Below are 18,540 nucleotides of genomic sequence, written 5' to 3' on the forward strand. Positions count from 1 at the left end.
AGCACTTCTGTGCTCACACAGCTCACTTCTGTCACACATACATTCTTTCCCCAAGCATCTGTTGCACAACAGTCACAGCAGTATCAGCTGGTTAAGCTCCAAGACAGGTGAAATTAGAATCCACAGAATAGCAAAGGGAACAAAAAATTCTTTCATTAGGTTTGACACTGAAGTTTAAAATAAAAAAAAAAAAAAAGCTTCATTTAAATTTAAATTCTGTTTTTCTACCTTAGAAATGGCATTACCTGTCAATTAGGTAAAATTATTATTCTTTAAGAAGACACTACTCACAGAGCACTTCCTATAATTTGTTCTGAATAAATCCTATTGCTGCTTTTATGCACCTCATTCCCCAGCTTTGGGAATGAAAGGAGGCTGGGGGAGAAATAAATAAAGAGAGAGAGATAACAGCAAGGCTCTGTCTCATTCATATCTTGGTTTTCAGCTATCTAGGCCTCTTCTCTGTGGTTCTCCAGTACCCATGCTTTCCTTTTAATCTCAAGAACTGGTACAACTTGTAGCTCCCATGTCCTAGGATGAGATAAAGAAAGAAAAACCAAAACTGAAAGCCAGAATATCCTTCTCCAGGGCACAAGTTACTAATTTACCAAATCCTATTGTAAAATTCAAACCACCACCTCAGTCTTTCACCAACTTGCAACAACAATCAAGAGGTTCAGCTAAAAATGGAAATTTTTCCAGGTTAGTTACACACAAATAGGAAGAAGATACTTACCACTCTGACTTCCACCACTCAAAAGCAGCTTTCCTCAGTGGATCGACTCAGGGCCAAGACTTAAATGGGAGATATTCCAGCAGAAGGCAACAAATTTGAGTATGAGAACTGGTACACAGCTGCAAGCAGTGGCAGATCCAGGCTCTCACAAAGGCATGAATCAAGCAGAAGGAAAGGGATCATTGCAGGCAACAAATGGAGTAAGCCAAAAATGTGAACACGTGTGCAAGCTATTTAGGTTTAGCCTGAGGTTGTGAGAGGTTGGCTTTCTGCTACCAAAAGGCCTCTCCAGCAGTGTCTGAGCGTTAAAAGACAAAATGTAGGCACACTAAGACAATAACTGCACGAAACCTGAAGAACTTTCTGTTCACAAACTGCTTACAAATCATCAGGTCCCTGGTGCTTCTTCCTTCAGAGATCACCAAGAAGCCTCTGTTTGTAGTTCTTGAGAAAAGTGCATAGAACAAAGCTTTAATCCTTTGGATCTGCTTATTACTTTGCAATTGCTACCAGAAGAATGAAACTCTGAATTGATGAGACACAGTTTGGTTTCCCTCCCACATGCCAAAAGAGTAAGCAGTAGGAACTCTTTTAGCACAGAAAGTACATCAAAAGTGTAAGGTTCTACCTTCCTCATCTCCCTCCCACAACTAAAGCCAGCCCAAAGTTTAACCTCTTTGAGCAAAATTTGTTTTCATCCTGAAGAAGAAATCCAGGTTTGCTCAGTAAGGAACCAGAGGAGAATCTCTCCTTGCCTCAAAGACACAACAGGAGAAAATATTACCTAGAGACATTTGTGAAGGAAATAATTATTTTCAAGAATAAGAAGTAATAAGATTGCAAAGAAAATAAATAGGATTTAAACTAGAAGCAAATATTTTTAATTAATTAGGCAGTTCTAGAAGACGATCTTTCCTGAATTGGATTTTCAAGACCTCCCCCACTTAGCCATACAGTTGTCAGTTCTGTTTGCAAACAAGAGGAGCAGTAAATGATTAACGTCCCCTTGATTAACTGATGCTCAGTTTGCACAGTGCTGCTCTGGCTAAGAAGTGCAGGTACGAAATCAGTGGAATTAATAAAGGAAGAACACATCTGTGGACATCATTCTGAACAGGGAAACCACACTTAAGAACATGCAACAGTGGAGCACTGAATGCTGCTAACATGGACTTCAGGATCTAAAAACTATTTTCAGAAGTAGTTAGACCCAGTTTTGCTTTGTTTGAGGATAATACAAGCAACACATGAATAGGGAAGAATTATTAAGACTGTGCATCTGCAAAAATATCACATCTTACAGTGAAAAAGTCTCTAGAACTGCCTTCTAAATTCCTAGCTTTTTATTACTATTTTCAATAAGGCAGCACAAAAAATTTCAGCAGAAGGCAGACATTAAGAAAATCATTGTAATGATCTGCAAATGGATCTATGCAGGAGAAGCATGCCTTCTCTCAGAACAAAAAGTGCTTCACAGACAAAAGATTTGGGAAAAATACTTAAATATAATTTTATGTACAATGGCACACTTGTTAAGTTCTGCAACAGGAATGACAACTGACAGCCTGAGTTTTGTTACTGCAAACAGACTGCAGGAACTCTGACACCAGAAATCACCAGCCTCACATACCAAAAGCACATATAAGAAAAAAAAAAACTGACAAAAACTAAGCCTGAGGATCCACACTGAATTTCCTGTCTAAACCTACACATCACACAGGGATGTAAAGAAAACTCAAATTTCCATGCCTACTCCTGGAGGCATTATGTGCTAGAGTCAAAATTGCAAATATCCAAACCAAAATTAAAATGACCAAACCATCCTAGGACAGATCTTTAACAAGAGAGAAGTAAGAAAATCCCAACTTGCTGAGTAACAGCCTCCAAATCCATCCTTGCTTTGTACAGTAAGGCAAAAAAGATTGACATTTAAGGAAAAGAAGTCAAAACTCCTCCCCTGTTGAACGCCTGGTTTTTCCACTCAGAAGAAAATACTGCTGAAAGAACATTTCACTGTATTTCCTTATTAAGCCACTAATAAACACTAAGGACCTTTCTCAAAGAGGACACACAGTATCTTAGTCTGGTTTGAAATTCAGCTTTCAGAGAGATGAGTACAGCCTTTATCAGTAAAACCTGGGATAGCAACATTTCAGCAATGTTCTCTATAATTATTCTTTTCTGAACATCATGCATTGATATGCACCGTTGCTATAGAAATGGTGCTAACAGGAAAAAAATCTACCAGCCTATGAATTGCCTGTTTGGTATGATGACTACTGGGGAAAACTACAATAGACATCTGGGGAAGAGAGCTGCATCTTCTGCCTGTGTCACCATCCCTGTGTTCATTTATGGAAGTGTGTCAAGCCCAGGGTAGACAACTTCAACAAGCAAACAACACACAAACCAGTTTCTTATCAATCTGAGCATTCACCTCTTTTCCGTATTTCTGTCTCCCTTTGGAAGGGCCTCAGTAAATCAGTCAACTCAGGAGAGAACAGATCACGACCCAAATACCCATCATTTCATGTTAAATACCTTTCTCTACCCAAGATCAGTCAGCAACCGGTGACCAAAGCATCTGCCTTAAAACATGACAGAAACCAAGTTCCACAGAAACCCAGAAACCAAGTTAATTCAAATACAGGATTCCAACAGTCAGATGGCTTCACCATTTATCAGTGACCCACTCAAAGTGCCTGAAACTGTTGACCAAGAATATGTTTGCTTCAACTGAAATAATTCAGAGTGAATGTTTTCATGAAGGAGAACAGTGTATTTTTAATATGGTATCAGGCTTTTTTTCTTGTTATCAAAATAGAAACACATAGTAGACCACAGGGCAATGGTGTCTCTTCAGACACTCAAGGTAGACAGGAATTTATTTGAAGTTCTGCCTGAAGTTCTGGCAAACCCATTTATTGTTTGTTCACTAACAACAGCAGTCTAATCACCAGCCAAATCTCAATGTGATTTCAGGTAAATGGGCAGTATAAATGAGAGCCCTGCTGGAGCCACTTCTAAGCCATCTATCTAAATTATTGATGAAAGGATCTGCCCTAAAGAGGGAATGACATAATAAATATCTACAGAACTTGTGTAACTGATGTAGAATACAATGCTTTCCAAAAGACATCAAAAAGACACAGATGTAGCAGCACAAGCATTAATTTGAAGAGTACAGCTGGCAAAGAGTAAGAACCAGCTATACAAAATCATTTGTATACCTCTAAGGGCAGTAAAAGCAAGCCTTAAATTCTTGTTACAAAACCAAGAGAAAGACACTGCAGGGGTGAGATTAATGACATGCCTTCGATACAGACTGTCAAGAAGGATTTTTAAGATTATTCTAGCACTATGAATGCAGCACAGTATGTTCACAAGTGATATCCTACCCAGCTATTTGGATATTTGAGCTGTTCAGTGGATGACTGGATAATTATCACTCAAACATATCCTTAAGCTTATGAAACACAGCTGTGTCCATTTCTGCCAAATCAATGAAAGCAGACATTAAAGACTGATTTAAGTACAGATATGTGCAAACTGGAAACTTGGGTCCAAGAGTAATGACAGAGGTATTCTGTACACAATATAGTTGTGAAGAATTTGAAGGAAAATGGTGTTTTGAATGAAAACTACTGGTTTACAGGAGATAACACTTTCCTTTTGAGGAAACCATGCCATTTAACATTTCATATAACTAAAAAGAGGATTATATTCAACTCTTTGCTAATCTTTTAACTGCTAAAATTAAACCTAGAATGCTATAATGCAAGAAAGTGCATGGCATGACAGGGCAAGCTATCACAAGTAGGGATATGAAACCCATTGTCATGGGACCACGAGGTGATGGTAACTTTATCTTTAAAAAGCTTACTGATTAGAACCTTCCAAAAGAATCCCCAACCTGCTACTTCAAAAATACTAATAGCCAAAATCCCTGATCTTAGCAAAACGTTTGGAAAACGCTTTGCTTTCCTTTCCAGGCTCACCAAAACCATCTCAGTGATAAAGCAGTACAAAGCTCAGGGAAACCACAATTAGAACTAAAGCAAAGATCCTCAGACATCTACCAGGTAAGGACTCCTGTACCCTGGCAACTTCTGGCAGGAATCCTGCAGGAATTCTGTCCCAGATTTTGCATGTTTTTTCCCCCCGTCTGCAGAGAGGACATCTTTTAGTCCAGAATAACCAACAACACTGGCTTTTTCTAAAGCAACAGACATTGGCCATTCTGGGCAAACCAATGGAAGCTAATTCTTCACCTTATCTAAAGGAAAATACAACACTTCTTTGAGCCCTGCCATGCCCTGTATTGCTGCCTTAAACCAAAAATCCAGTCACATAAACATGTAGCTTACCTAAGACAAGCATTTTTGCTCTCATGCAATAGAAGGAAAAAACATGAAAGAAATGCCCATGACTAACACAGAGAACTGAAAGGGTCTGAGCAATTGTTTCTAAGTATTTGGAACGAGTAGCCCAAGTTAGAGTTTGGACAAGGATTTGATACTGCTTTGTCATTAAACTGTCCTTGTTCTGGAGGTACAAGGAAATCTGTCAACATTAGAAGGATGAGTGGATGCTGCACATGAAAGAGGGAGCAGCCTTGCCTGAGCAACAAAAAAGCCCCAGTGAAGAGAAAGCTGTGCTGGGAAACAAACTCAGCTGGGAGAGCTCAACAGGGAACCCAATTAAATATGTATGTGTGTGTGTGTGTGTGTATACAAACTAAACTAATTAAGAGCTTTCAGTATTATCTCAAAGTCAAGATCATCCTTATCATCAAACTAAAAAACCAAAGCAAAACACAAATTAGTAATGCATTTCCCCATTCTACACTAGCAGGAAGCAAGTTGCCTCTAACCTGCTGAAAGAATGGCTGAAAAAGTCAATACCTTGGCTGCCCTTTGAAAACACTTTAATCTTTCAGTTTCATGTTCAGCTTGCCAAGTAGGGGAGGTTCATGCTGGTCCTGCTGTTATTTAAACATAAAAGAGAACCAGCCACATCATAAATAGGGTATTAGTACCTTACTGTTGAAATACCCTGAAGTCACCAGCCACAACATGGGTAGTGTGTTTTGGCAGGTGATACTTTTGAAACAGCTTTATCACTTAAAAGCAAAGCTATTTTAATGACCTATACAAATTTATCTTTCACTACCTCCGAGGCAGCCAACAAAAACTACCTAAGCAAAAACAGGCATCACAACTACTAATTTAAATGCAATATTCATATAGGGATTTACAGGGTCTTTCTGACAGAGGAATCTAGTTTGTTCACAAACAACAGAGCAGGGTTTTCCTGGAGAATTGTGGGTGGCTAATAAACACCATTAATCTGACAGAGCTGGCAAACATCCGACAGCAGGGCTGCTCTACCAGACTGCTGCATAAACCAGCCCCCTCACTGACAAATTAAGCCAATTCAACATCAGCTCACCCTGGGACCCAAGCAAATGCTCAACCCAGCCCCAAAAGCCCCACACCCAAAAGAGAACACAATTCCCAAGTGGCATCTCCAACCTAGGCAAGACTCCTTTACCTCCTCCATGATATGTTCTCCAATTTTAAGTATTGTTACATTAAAAATCATCAGCCTCCTCATTATCAGAGAAGATGCTGATTATGAATTTCAAAAGACAGCAATTTTTTTCCAACAACTTTTTACTACCAACTTTAGGAGAATCAGAAATACAGAAAAAGCAACAAAGAAACAGTGATCAGCAAGTCTAATGATAAGATCATAGAAACACACCCTACTGCTCTGGGGGAAAAAAAAAGATATCCAATTCCATTAACAGGCTGGAATAGGGAAAGATGACACCAGAGAAAGAGACAAGCAACAAAAACTTCAGTTGCTGAAGTCCATCACTTCTCCTCATCTTCCCTTGCTCACTTCAAGTAAAATCAAGAAGATACCCACGACATTCAGTACCAGACATAGAAATCTGACACCTGAAAGCAGCACAGAACTCTGGCAAATCCCAAGGCAGCAAGGGAAGCCTGTCTTTTCCCGGTCCCTGGAGAGTCTCACCTCTGTCCATGTCCTTTAACTCCACTGCTGCCTGATTCTGTTTTCCATTTAAGATTACTACTTCAAAAAAGAGACAAAGAAGTAGTAAGTAAAATAATTTCCTAACTCAGGGAAATAAGAGCTACCTTAAAAAAAAAAAACAAGTACAGCTGAAATAAAGGTCTAAACTCTTCTACAATACATCTTTGTTTACAAATGAGGGATTTAACAGAAGTTTTGTGGGTGCAGTAGCTTAGCGAGACATCTCTTATGTTTGCCTGATAAATAATGCAAGGAGCTATCTTCCCTTTTCAGCAGTATCACTTAACAGATGCCGACTGGATTTCTATGTCTGTCTAACAGCACAACACAAATACAACACACCTCTGAATTGTATCAATGTACACATCTGCACAACAGATTTCACATCTTCCAAACCTACCCTTTAAAAGACTTTGACCTCAACAATGCCCTTTCAATTAATGTCTTTACTGTCTTATAAGTGATACAATTCAGATCAAGAATTATTCTTCAACAAAACCACACCAGCCTCAAATCAATAGTGCATCTGGTCAACTCCTTTTAGTCTAAACATGCTTAAAAGTTCCTACCTGTTTTACACACTTGCTAAGTTTTCTAAAAGCCTTGACATGTCACCTTAAATACTTTAAAACGTTCCATTGTACATAAAAAAAAATAACACAGCAATGTGCAACAACACATACATGGCCATTTCTTTCCCCTCTGCCTCCCAGTCATATGGCATTCATGATCAAAACCAGAATTAAATTAAAACAGTTCCAGCTGCTGATCTTGAACAGTTTTAGACCTCTCTTCTTAACAAACCCATGTCCCTGAATACCAGCTTATGCACACCAATAGAAATACCTCTTTGAAGATAAATTAAATTGCCTTATCTGAAACATGAACTTGGTCCTAATTGAAGAAGCCTTCCAACCAAGACAGTTTCAGAAAAGAGTCAAGATTGACTTTTCAGAAGTATTAAAGGCAAGTCACAGCATGAAATATGGTTCAAGTTCTGTCATCACACAGACCCTATCCACATTTTAAACAAAGCTAGTGAGTTAATTAGGTACAAGGGCAAGTAATTACATGCAGGCACAGAGGAAGCAGCTCACAAGCAGGTCCTAGAGCACTCCATCTGCTTACCTGCCATTCCTCAAAGGTAAAGAAATACTGTACCTCAAAAGTAGCTTTTTTTGCTTCATATGGCTTTAATGTGCCTTCAGCTTTAGAAAACACTGTACCTCTGGCACCCATCTCCAGTGAAAACTTACCAAGCTTGCCTTTTTGTTTCATCTCATGACTACAATTTGGTTAACGTAATTTTCCTCTCCAAATTTCTTTAAAATTATTCCAGGTGGACATTCAGCTGCTTTAATAGATACTGGCAGTAGAACTGAACAACCTCCACAAATAAAATAATCTTTTGCCAGCATACCTACAGCTACCCAAGGGTATAAAAGATAATCAAAGAATCACAGTTTCACACTGTGATTAGATTTGATGCTGCTACCTTCCTTTGTCCAATGCAACACAATATGAACTTGTTTAAAGCACCATTAAAAACTTAGCAAGGCATGCCACTGTGAATACCAAAATCTATTCTCAAAGAGCTACCTGGCAAAATCTGTTCAAAACCAATCCAAAACAGGCCCAGCCTAGAAGGGAAAAAATCCCCAAAGGAGGATTGTAAGAAATTATGTATCATCAACAGAGCACACAACCAGCAATGGGTGATGAGCAAAGCCTTTTTCAAACATGAAGTAGCAAAAACATTTCTAGCACAGAGGGGCATTTGCAATTATGTAAAGAACACAGGAAACAGTTTCCTAAGAAATTACACACCTGACATCATCAGTGAATGACATATTAAAAGGTAATAATAATAAAGCCTTATAGCCAGGTAATGTTTAACCTCATCTTACCTTGAGGCAGACCTGCAAGGGCCAGGTTTTACCCACCCTAACAAATGCCTCAAGTTTCAGGCTGCTCACTGTCCACCACACCCATGTCTCTCAGAAGCACAGGGTCCGTGTGCAGCTAAGCAGAAATCTTGCTAATACTTCAGTAATTTGGCACTCTGAGCTCCAGAAAATACTTGCAAATCACTTCAACTGCATGGAAAGACTGAAGTCAATGGATTCTACTCTTACACATTACTCCTTTCCAAAATGCCTGTTGGCATATTTCTGTAAAAGTCTGATCAATAATTGTATCAAAATTATTTAGAGGTACTTACCAGACAAGCCTGATGACTAATGCCTAAACAAACTGGTCAGTCTAAAAGTACATGACTAATATTCTAAAAATACACGAGATAGCTGCCCCTTCTCAGGTAGACTTACCAATAAAGCACATGGGAAAAGTGGCTGTTGGCAGAGTGGTCTGGACCTGTCAGCAACAGCAGCACTGTTCAGGAGCTCTTTAACCACACAGGGAAAGTTAATTACATGACAGTGGGAGAGGAAGTACAACAATTATGAGTCATCCACGTAACCATGTGCTTTATCAATACACTTCACAATACTGAAGTCACTGATTAGTGACAGCACAAAACAGCGATGCAGTAATGGGAAAGTGAGCAGCTTGAATCTTTGGACCTTTTTATCTTTTACTGATCTGACACTTAGAATTTATGTGCATTTTGAAATCCACAATGAACATGTAGCAAACTATGCAATGCTACCAGCATTCTAACACCCCACGTCTGCTCACTGCAGATGCTTGTGGAATCCCCAAAATACTTTACAGACTTCTGGACATCATCAGCTATATTACGAAGTTTCCACCAACACCATCATCACTGCCAGCTCACTCCAATAGCCTACTGTAAGAGATGCAACAATAGTAGCTCTATGCAAAAAGGATTTTCAGAAGTGCCACAAGGATTCTAAAGTGACTCGAGTTTTTCTGCATAAAATCTGAAAAAGTTTCAACTTTATTCCAAGCATCCAGACTTGCACACCCAGCTAGGGATTCAAGATAACCACTCCACAAGCTCAGCTAATAAACAATTGTCATTTGATCCACTTTTGATTTCAGCTGGTTTATGGGAACTTCATTTTATACTTGCCAGTCGTCTACACCACTAATGCTTTTTCATGTTCCTTTCTCTGCCACGACATTAGCCCAAGATTTTGTATAGCAGACGTGAACAGTTTAGGGGAACTATCAAACTGAAAAACAAGGCAAGGGTAAGGGGGATAGCTTAATTTCTTAGCTGGGTAAGTTCCCTGATGCAGTTCTCTCTACTGCATTATCTCTATTTCTGCCAATAGAGGGTGAGAAGTGAGCAGCCAATAAATAAGCTGTCTCACTGCACATGGGGTCACAACCTAATTCAATTACAAACAACTTAGATTAGTTACAGCTGTGGAGGACCCCAAAGAACATTCAACAGAAATTCAGAACTATTAGAAGATTACACAAACAACCTGGCAATAAAACAAGTGAACTAAAACAAACAGTCACAGAGTTTATAGATTTGAGTTTTACACAGAACTCACAAGTCTATCTGTGCTTACACACCTCCTCAGACAAATTCATATATACAGCTAATAAAGAAAAACAGTAAATTGAAATGAGACCTTCAGCTTTTCACTGGAGGCTTCTGCCTGCCAACACATTAATCTGAAAATGATGTATCACACCAGAAAATGTGTTTTGTACTAGTCCTGTTTATTCACTTATTAGTCTGAGTCCAGTCACTCTGTGACATTATACCACTAATTCTAAATCTAAATGAAAATATAATACCAGAGTCTAGACAATTACCCCAAACCCTGGGCACATTAATAATGTGATAAAAGCAATCCAATTTACAAACTGCATTAAGATCACTTTTTTCAGGATCTCTGCCAGTTTTATCTAGCCACTATTATCTAAGAAATACACCTTCAACTTCTGAAAAAGATCAATATCCTTCTTCCCCAGCACAATCAATCTGAGCCCATTTCAATGAGAGCAGATTACAGAGTCTCCAAACTGCCCCTTAATGAATAATGAGGGAGGCACAAATCAAACAACTTTTAATGCCACACTACTACAGCAATGGTCAGAGCATGGACAGCCAGACCTAGGTCACTTCAGACTTAATTGATTGGTGCCAATAGCACAGCTCCATTAAAAAGGAAAAGAGGTGACACATACATATCCCAAAGCCTAGGTGCCACTGAGGCAGCTCCAAAGCCAGCAAAGCCTTCTGCACCACATTCTGCATCCAAATCACTTTAAAATGAAATTACAGCATGAGAGCCAGGGTATCTCTGCAAACCCTGTTACCCCTTTCTTCTCTGAGCACTCAGCCCTCTGATCGACACACAGGACAAGCAGCATAAGTCAAGAGATTCATGAGCTCCAAGAAATTAATAAATTGGGCCAACTACTTTTTGGCAAAGGAGCTCGTAGCAAGCTCCACAATCAAATTTCCTCGCTGGCAATTCTGCTTATGCCTTGGGTTATGCTGGTTTCAACTCCTTAACTGACCCAGGCTTGTTACAATTCCTTACTTGCAATAAGAAGTACATTACTATCTAAAACCCACAGGAGAAAGGGCAAAGACGACTTCCAGTCAAACTTCCCAGGTCTAATCAGCTGAGGGGAGTCTCAGTCTTCCAGTTAAAGACTTTAAAAAAATCTGATTTTACTGCTTCAGTATGATTGCTAAGAACAAGTAATAAACGTGAGTCACCAGAGGGCACTAACGCATCTACCAAATGGCGAATGCAGCCCTTCAATTAGGGAAGCTGATAATTACATCCACATCATCATGTATATTTTATCTGGATTGATCTTCAGCCAGCTTGTTCTAATCCATGTTCAAATCTCAACTACATACTGATGAGGCACTGAGCTGCCTTAACTGTTGTGGTCACACTTGAAGTACACGGGAGAGACTCACAGTCTCCTCAGTCACACCAGGGAAAATAAGGCAGACACACGTTCACACGCCATCCCAAACTTCCCTTGCCTACAGAATGTAAGTGTATGTTTAAATACAAATGGAATTCTGAAACAGGCACGGAGAACAGGCCACAAATCCTGCATCTCAAAGAAACAGAATAAATAACTATTCTTAGGAGTTTGAATCAAGATCTATCCTATCATAGGGGACCACAAGTGACATCAGCCTGCAGAAGAGAAAAGGGAAAGGCTTCTCCTTGATCATCCCCTTGACCATAGATGTGTTATACTCTCAAGCCTGGCATGAAATCAACTGCCATGCTACAGCTTAATTTTTAACAAAGGAAGCTGCTCTTTACCACTGAGAAATAGGCAGGTTTTTAAAAGACAAATATGATGCTCAGGAGGGGCTGATAAGAGTTTCTTGATATTCTGACCAAGCAGCTCTAGAGCTTCTCAGTGCCAGCCAAAGGTGTGCCTGCAGCACAGCCAGGGAGTTTCTGGGGCAGGAAACCTTGACTTGATGCAGTTGATACAAAGAGCCAAAACACAGCACGTACCTATAGAAATAAAGGCAAAGTCTCAAGGCCCTGCAAGGTACACAGCTGCTTCTTTTCCCAATTTTACCTAAACTGCCATTCTTGTAAGTCAGGACTGTAGGACAACAAAGCCATGGGAAGAGAAAGGGAATCCTATCCTTATGGAAAAGTACACCTTGCCATCCAGCTGTTGTTTGTCTGTGCTGAAGTTACTGACATGTAAAAAGTTACAGTGACAGTAAGGCTGGGGTAGGAAGCACTCTGTGAGCAAACTCAGGGGATCTCCATGAGTTCAAGGAAGACACCACTTGTGCCATATGACAGTCTACAATTCATCTGGAAACCCCTGGGGAGTTCTGAAAACACCAGCTGAGAGTGTACTAGAGCAGCACACCTCAGAGCAGTGACCCCAAGGGAGTAAAGATCAACCTTATACGCAGGTCAGGAACACTGCATTTTAAAATACTTTGTGGTGACTCACTAGATTTCCCAGTGTTTTTTACACTGTACTGTAAGGTTTATCAAACAGGTCCCTTTTGAGACAAACTCTCCAATAAACTGAAACACAGAGTGTGAACAGCCTCCCTTGGCCACAAGCTGCTTCAATGCCCATCATTTATGCCATTCTAACTCCTGAGTCACAGCCAACAGCTCCAGTGTTCACCACACCATGATGCATGATGCACCCTCCCTGTTCAGGACTTTGGGCCACCCTCTCCCTGCTCCCCACGTTCTCCTGCCAGCTCCTCCTGACTGCAGAGCCAGCACTGGGAGCCCTTCCACACTTCAGCCTTGCCTTGCTCCAGCTCCCATCTCGGACAGTCCCATCCTGCTGGGCAGAAGCCCAGGTGGGACCAGCTTGCCCACAGCTAGGACTCCAATGCCATTCTCCCGAGAAGCCTACAAGGCTTTTATGGATCTCTGCAAAGCAAAAAGAGTTGCAGTCACACATCCACGCATTCCAGGGGACTGAGCACAAAGAGAATCTACTTTAAATGCCCAACTGCAACATTAAGACACACTCACTTCAGCAGTCTTTTAAGGTGATTAATTCATAAACAGACCAAACATGAAGCCCACAAAGCTTCTGTTCATGCAGTAATTATGACACATACACTTATATTAAAAGATGATTCCTACTGCAGCAGTTCCAGGTATTTAAATGGAAAGATTTTTAACAGAAATCTTTCATTATTTTGAAAATACATTTCTAAGTCTGTTTTCTAACAAGAGCTGTAAACCAATACTTAGAAGAGAAACATATCATGCCTTTGGTGGCTTATACTTTGAAAAAATGCAACCAATTACACTCCCCACCCCTAAAGGATATTTTCAACTCAGCTTTAGTTATTGAATGAAAGGAGGAGCTCAAATGACTCAGCTTCAAGCAAATATAAAGGAAAAGATTAACCCCTAATCTCAATGCAAAAAAAAAAAAATAGTGGAACAAACTGATTAAGATAGAGGTGTGGCTTGTCAATTTAAATCTTTTAATATTCAAACACATCAAGCAGAACATTAGCACACTATGACAGCATTACTTTTCTGTACAAAAGTAGTTTTGTCAATTTCAAAAATTAAAGTTTCAAAAAAATCACAACCAATTTCAAAAATCAAAGTTTACACGAGTGGTTGAAGTTAAAGTTAGCCCTGTATCTTCATTCTTGTTCCTTAGTGCTGAGCAGCATAAAGATCAATAAAACATCTAAACACTGGCATTTTTAATCTACAATCACAAGGCAAGACAGAAGTGTAAAAAGGAAAAGACGTCTCCAAAATTCTGCAGGAAAACCCCAACATTTCTACAGGAAAAAACCCCCAAAAACCAAACAAAACCCACTGCTGAGTAAACAGGATAACCTCATGAAGCAAGTTTTCTTGGGGGGGGTGGGAGGGCGGGGACGTGTTGTCTCCACTGGACTGAGTAAAACATTTCCTATTAAAATGCAGCAAAATAAATTACAAGGTAGAATATTTCACAAGGGAGCTCCCAGACACCAAGGGACTGCTGCACATCCTCCACATGAATTCACAAGCGCTTGTCCCCCATCTCAGCCAAGCCACACCAGCATCGCAGTGCAGAACACACCCCCAGCTGTGCTGGGAGGAATATTTAATTCCAGACAAGCCGAAGTGCTCTTTTACATGCAGCCCAACTCCAAATACAGATGTCACCAGAGGGCACCCTCTCAATTCCAGTGACCCAGCTTTAGCCAACTTCTGACCAGGACTGCAGACAACCCATGTGCAGAGGCTGTGGAAAGCAGAAATAATTCTGCTTCTGCAAGGCATTTCCTTTAAAAAAAAGCCTGCCACCGAAATTTTAAAAAAAAAAAAAAAAAGAAATTTACTTATGTAGCCCAGAAACGTAAAATGTTTTCCAGAGTAATCAGAGACATCACTAGAAAAAAAATCATTATTATCAACTTCTGTACAACATTATGCTGTGCCACTTGATGGTGCCAACTCAGTCCAGCTGTTTTGGCACCCATGTGGATCATATCAGCTCCCAAAAGCAGGGTCCAAGGCAGTACAGCTCATACAGAGGGGTCTGAGGAAATCCTTTGACTCTGCTACCAGATACTACATCTTATAACAACACACAAAAAAAATGAGTAGTTCTCAAGCTTGGTCCATGTATTATTTCTAATGCCCTGTTGAGAGTTAATAATGTTGTAAAATGAACACCTGATTAAGTTAAAGTTCATTAAATAAAATCATGCAAAACATGCAATAGGTATTTATACCAAAAAAGGTCTCAAACCACCAGCTGGCACGAACAGAAGGTTATATCCATTTTGTTTAGAAATAAATACCAGTATAGTACAAATAAAATTAAGTCAGCTGCAGAAACAAGCAGTGATAAGAGAAAAAATAGGAAACAATCATTGTGCACCCCATATTTTCCAATCCTGAGAAAACCTAAAAAGCTGTAGGCCTATCAAACATTTGATTGCCTGATTATCTAACAATCTTATTTGAATATTAAGACTCCACCTCTTTCAATCTACCTGTGATTGCAAAGTTCTTTAATTCAGCAAAGGCACAGAAGGAGGGATGCAGGAATAAGACCTGTGCAAAAGCACCTTTTTTCAGTAGAGGGATCTCTCCAAGAGTGTCAGTATAGGAAACCTGCAAATAGAGATACACATCCACGGAATTTCACCAGGCCTGCAACTACTATTAAACCCACAGGGCAAACTACTCCAAAATATTAACTCTCATCACCACTCATCATGGTGTGAAAGCTATCTACAGAACGGCCTTTCCAGCATCTACTGCCAGGAAAGAAATAATGCTAAATATGCCTCATGTCTAATAAACAGCATCTATTTGTCCATCCTCTAAAGCAGATTTCCGTCTCGTGGAAGGTAACATGCTCTGAAATTACCCTGCTTAATGTAAAAGTGGTGCGACGCTGGTGTTCATCCCCTGCTTACAGCCACTGTACATGCTGTCCCTCGTGTCCCCATCCCTTCGCGCTGCCCTGCCCCTCGTGTCCCCATCGCTGAGCGCTGCCCTGCCCCTGGTGCCCCGGTCGCTGGGCCCATCCCTCAGGCAGGACCGATGGATAGCGGTATCTCTCCGCCACAGCCCCCGCTCCGCCCCGGCCGCCTCCGGCCCCGCGGTGCCCCACGCGCGGACACGGCTCTGCCCGTCCCCACGCACCAACACCCCCGTTCCCGAGGGCTCCACAGACAGCAGGGCTGGGCTGTCACCTTATAACCCACTCTTCAGCCCCGCAAGCAGGCACCGGGGGGGCGAACATCTCTCCCCAAGCCCCGCAACCCTCCGTCCCGCAGCCAGGCTGGTGCCCCGCCGGGTACACACCGGGGAGAGGGGGCTCCGCTCCTCGCCGCCCCCGTTCGAGGAGGAGGAGGAGGAGAAGGAGGAGAGGGCGGCAGGTGGGCGGCGGAGCCCCGGGGGGCCGGGACCCTCCCCGGATCTGGGAGGGGACGGAGCGCCTCCAATCCCCGACCGGCAACAGCCCTGCAAGGCCCGGCGTGCGAGCTGGGGTGAAGCCTCCTTTCTTCTCTCCTCCTCCTCCTCTGAGGAGCCGGACAATGAGCCCCGCGGAGGCGGGCACCGGCTCCCTCCTCCTCCTCCTCCTCCTTCTCCCCGCCGCGACAGCGCAGCTCACCTGCGAGAGGGGGGATGGATGACGGCGGGGCGGCCGCTCGGAGGTGCTGCCGGAGCGGCTGCGGTGTGTGCGCGGGTCCGTGCGCGCCCCCGGCTCCGCAGGCGCGGGGCGGCCGCGGCCACACTTCCCCTCACACACACACACTCACACACACTCACTCACTCACTCACACACACACACACACACACACACGGCGTGGGGGGGGCGCCCGCCCCGCCCGCGCATGCGCGGAGACACCACCACCCCCCCCCCGGCCCGCCTCCTCCCGGCGGCGCGCGGTTGCGCACGCGCCGCCTCAGCTCCGCCCCGCCCGGCGCTGAGGGCGGGGAGCTCCGCGCTCGCTCCCTCACGGGGGAAGCGGGGCCGAGCTGTGAGCGGCACCACCTCGTCAATTAGAACAGGGCACTCCGTGCCATGGCCCGAAACACCTGCAGGGACCGTGACTCCGCCGTCTCCCTGGGCAGCCTAATTACAGAATCCTAGTATTGTCTGAGTTGGAAGGGACTTCTGGACACTATCCAGTCCAACGGAGCAGGTGACACAGGAACGCATGCAGACGGGTTTGGAATGTCTCCTTAGAAGGAAGACTGCAAACCCTCCCTGGGCAGCTGTTCCAGTGGTCTGCCACCCTCACTGCAAAGTTCATTTAACACTTACATCGTCACCCTTTCTGTGAAGGAACTCCTGGTGCTGTGCAGCCTAAATCCTCCCGGCGCAGCTCAGGACCACGTCCTGTCCCTTGTGCCCTGGGAGCAGGGCCCGACCCCAGCTGGCCCCACCCGCCCTCAGGGCGTTGTGGAGAGCGAGAAGGTCCCTCCTGAACCTCCTGCAGTCCGGGCTGAGCCCTCCCTGAGGCGTCGCTTCCTAACGAGCCAAAAGACAACAGGGGCAGGGAAAGGAACTGGCCCCAAAATAAAAACTATTACATTGCTAAGAACCCTATTCTGAAGGGAGGCACTGCAATGACTTTTATGATTTCCTTCTCTGCTTCCAAAGTCGTTAGGAAATAATCAATTTATGGGGGGAAAGCAAGGCCTTCAAGGTGTTTGCACCACTTCTGGAGTGAAAGCCCTCAGAAAACCACATGGTTTTGCAAGAGTTGCTCTACAGTCGCCAGAGTTGGCAGTGCTACCGCCGTGGGACGGAAGTTGGCATCGCCACCTTCCCATCCACAGCCCCAGCCAGGCAGGCTGCAGCCCCAGTGAGTTATTGCAATAATTAATAGCTACCATTTATACGTATTCTGAATGCTTTGAAAGCAATGCCTAATCTCATTAAATTGTGAATTGACTTGTGTTCATCCTGTCATGGAGTTAAGACAGTCACTGCTTCCTTCACATGCATGGGAGATGGAGCTGGTAATTTGTTCCCGTACTGGAACTGCTGCCATTGGATCTGTGACCACCTGCTATGGGTTTTAATGAAATATAGAGCCACCTGCTATGCAGAATGATTGATTTTTATTAGACTTGCAGACTGGTGAGAACACAGGTACTATGATCCAGATTAAGCAAGTCCAGCAGGCTGGAAAGAGGGTACCAGCTTTTAAATCTGTGGCAGGGGAATAAGGCAGGCAGGATTTGTGAAACTACAGGCACAAGTTTGACAAGAAGCAAAGAAAAGCATTACTTTTAGGTACAGTGCCATTTCCCCAATTTTAATAAAGCACTGTGCCTAGAAAGATAGCACTGTTTCCTCTTGTTTTGGTTTTTGTTTTGGTTTTGTTTTGTTGTTTTTTGCCACAGTAATCTAGCACAGTATCAAATTCATTCTGAGCCAGAATAAATAAAAGGAAAAGAAAATGCCAAATGCCATCCTGCTGCAAGGTTTTCAACAGGTGACTCAGTGGATGCAAAGAATATTTCACCAGATTTGGAAACATAACAAATTTTAATATAGAAATAAGAAAATATTACAAAGTCGTGGAATTGTTAAGGTTGAAAAAGAGATCTAAAATAATTGAGGAATAAGAAAAAAGAAAAATTAGTAAAAACACCTCAGAAGGGAGAAGCAATGGGATATTTTTTGTAAGCTATTCTCCTTCACAAAAGCAGGAGAAAAACTACTTTATCTTGTAAAACAAGCTTGGGAGTGTATATATGGATTAGGTGACAAATTTTTAAAGACATTTTACAATCCTCTCACTAAATGCTTCTAGAAAAACTGCCTAATGG

The 18,540-nt window shown here is 42.3% G+C and overlaps 1 protein-coding gene across 7 annotated transcripts in view; it reads right to left on the reverse strand.

Annotated features, from left to right (window-relative positions):
* The window catches only part of RALGPS2 (Ral GEF with PH domain and SH3 binding motif 2), a 115,167-nt gene extending 98,563 nt beyond the window's left edge, over positions 1-16,604 (reverse strand). For 2 of the 7 annotated variants that reach the window (XM_030279584.4, XM_032749740.3), the window contains exons 1-2: positions 16,367-16,505; positions 15,237-15,357 (exon numbers count right to left, since the gene is read on the reverse strand). The gene's annotated coding sequence lies outside the window, so the exon portion shown is untranslated. Of the gene's footprint in view, positions 1-15,236; positions 15,358-16,056; positions 16,163-16,366 lie in introns of those variants that run through there. The other 5 variants (XM_030279583.4, XM_030279578.4, XM_030279579.4 and 2 more) reach the window with 4 other exon arrangements.
* Positions 16,605-18,540: the final 1,936 nt, after the last annotated feature.

This window comes from Taeniopygia guttata, chromosome 8 (genome assembly GCF_048771995.1).
Source record: "Taeniopygia guttata chromosome 8, bTaeGut7.mat, whole genome shotgun sequence".
NCBI classification, from domain to species: domain Eukaryota; kingdom Metazoa; phylum Chordata; class Aves; order Passeriformes; family Estrildidae; genus Taeniopygia; species Taeniopygia guttata.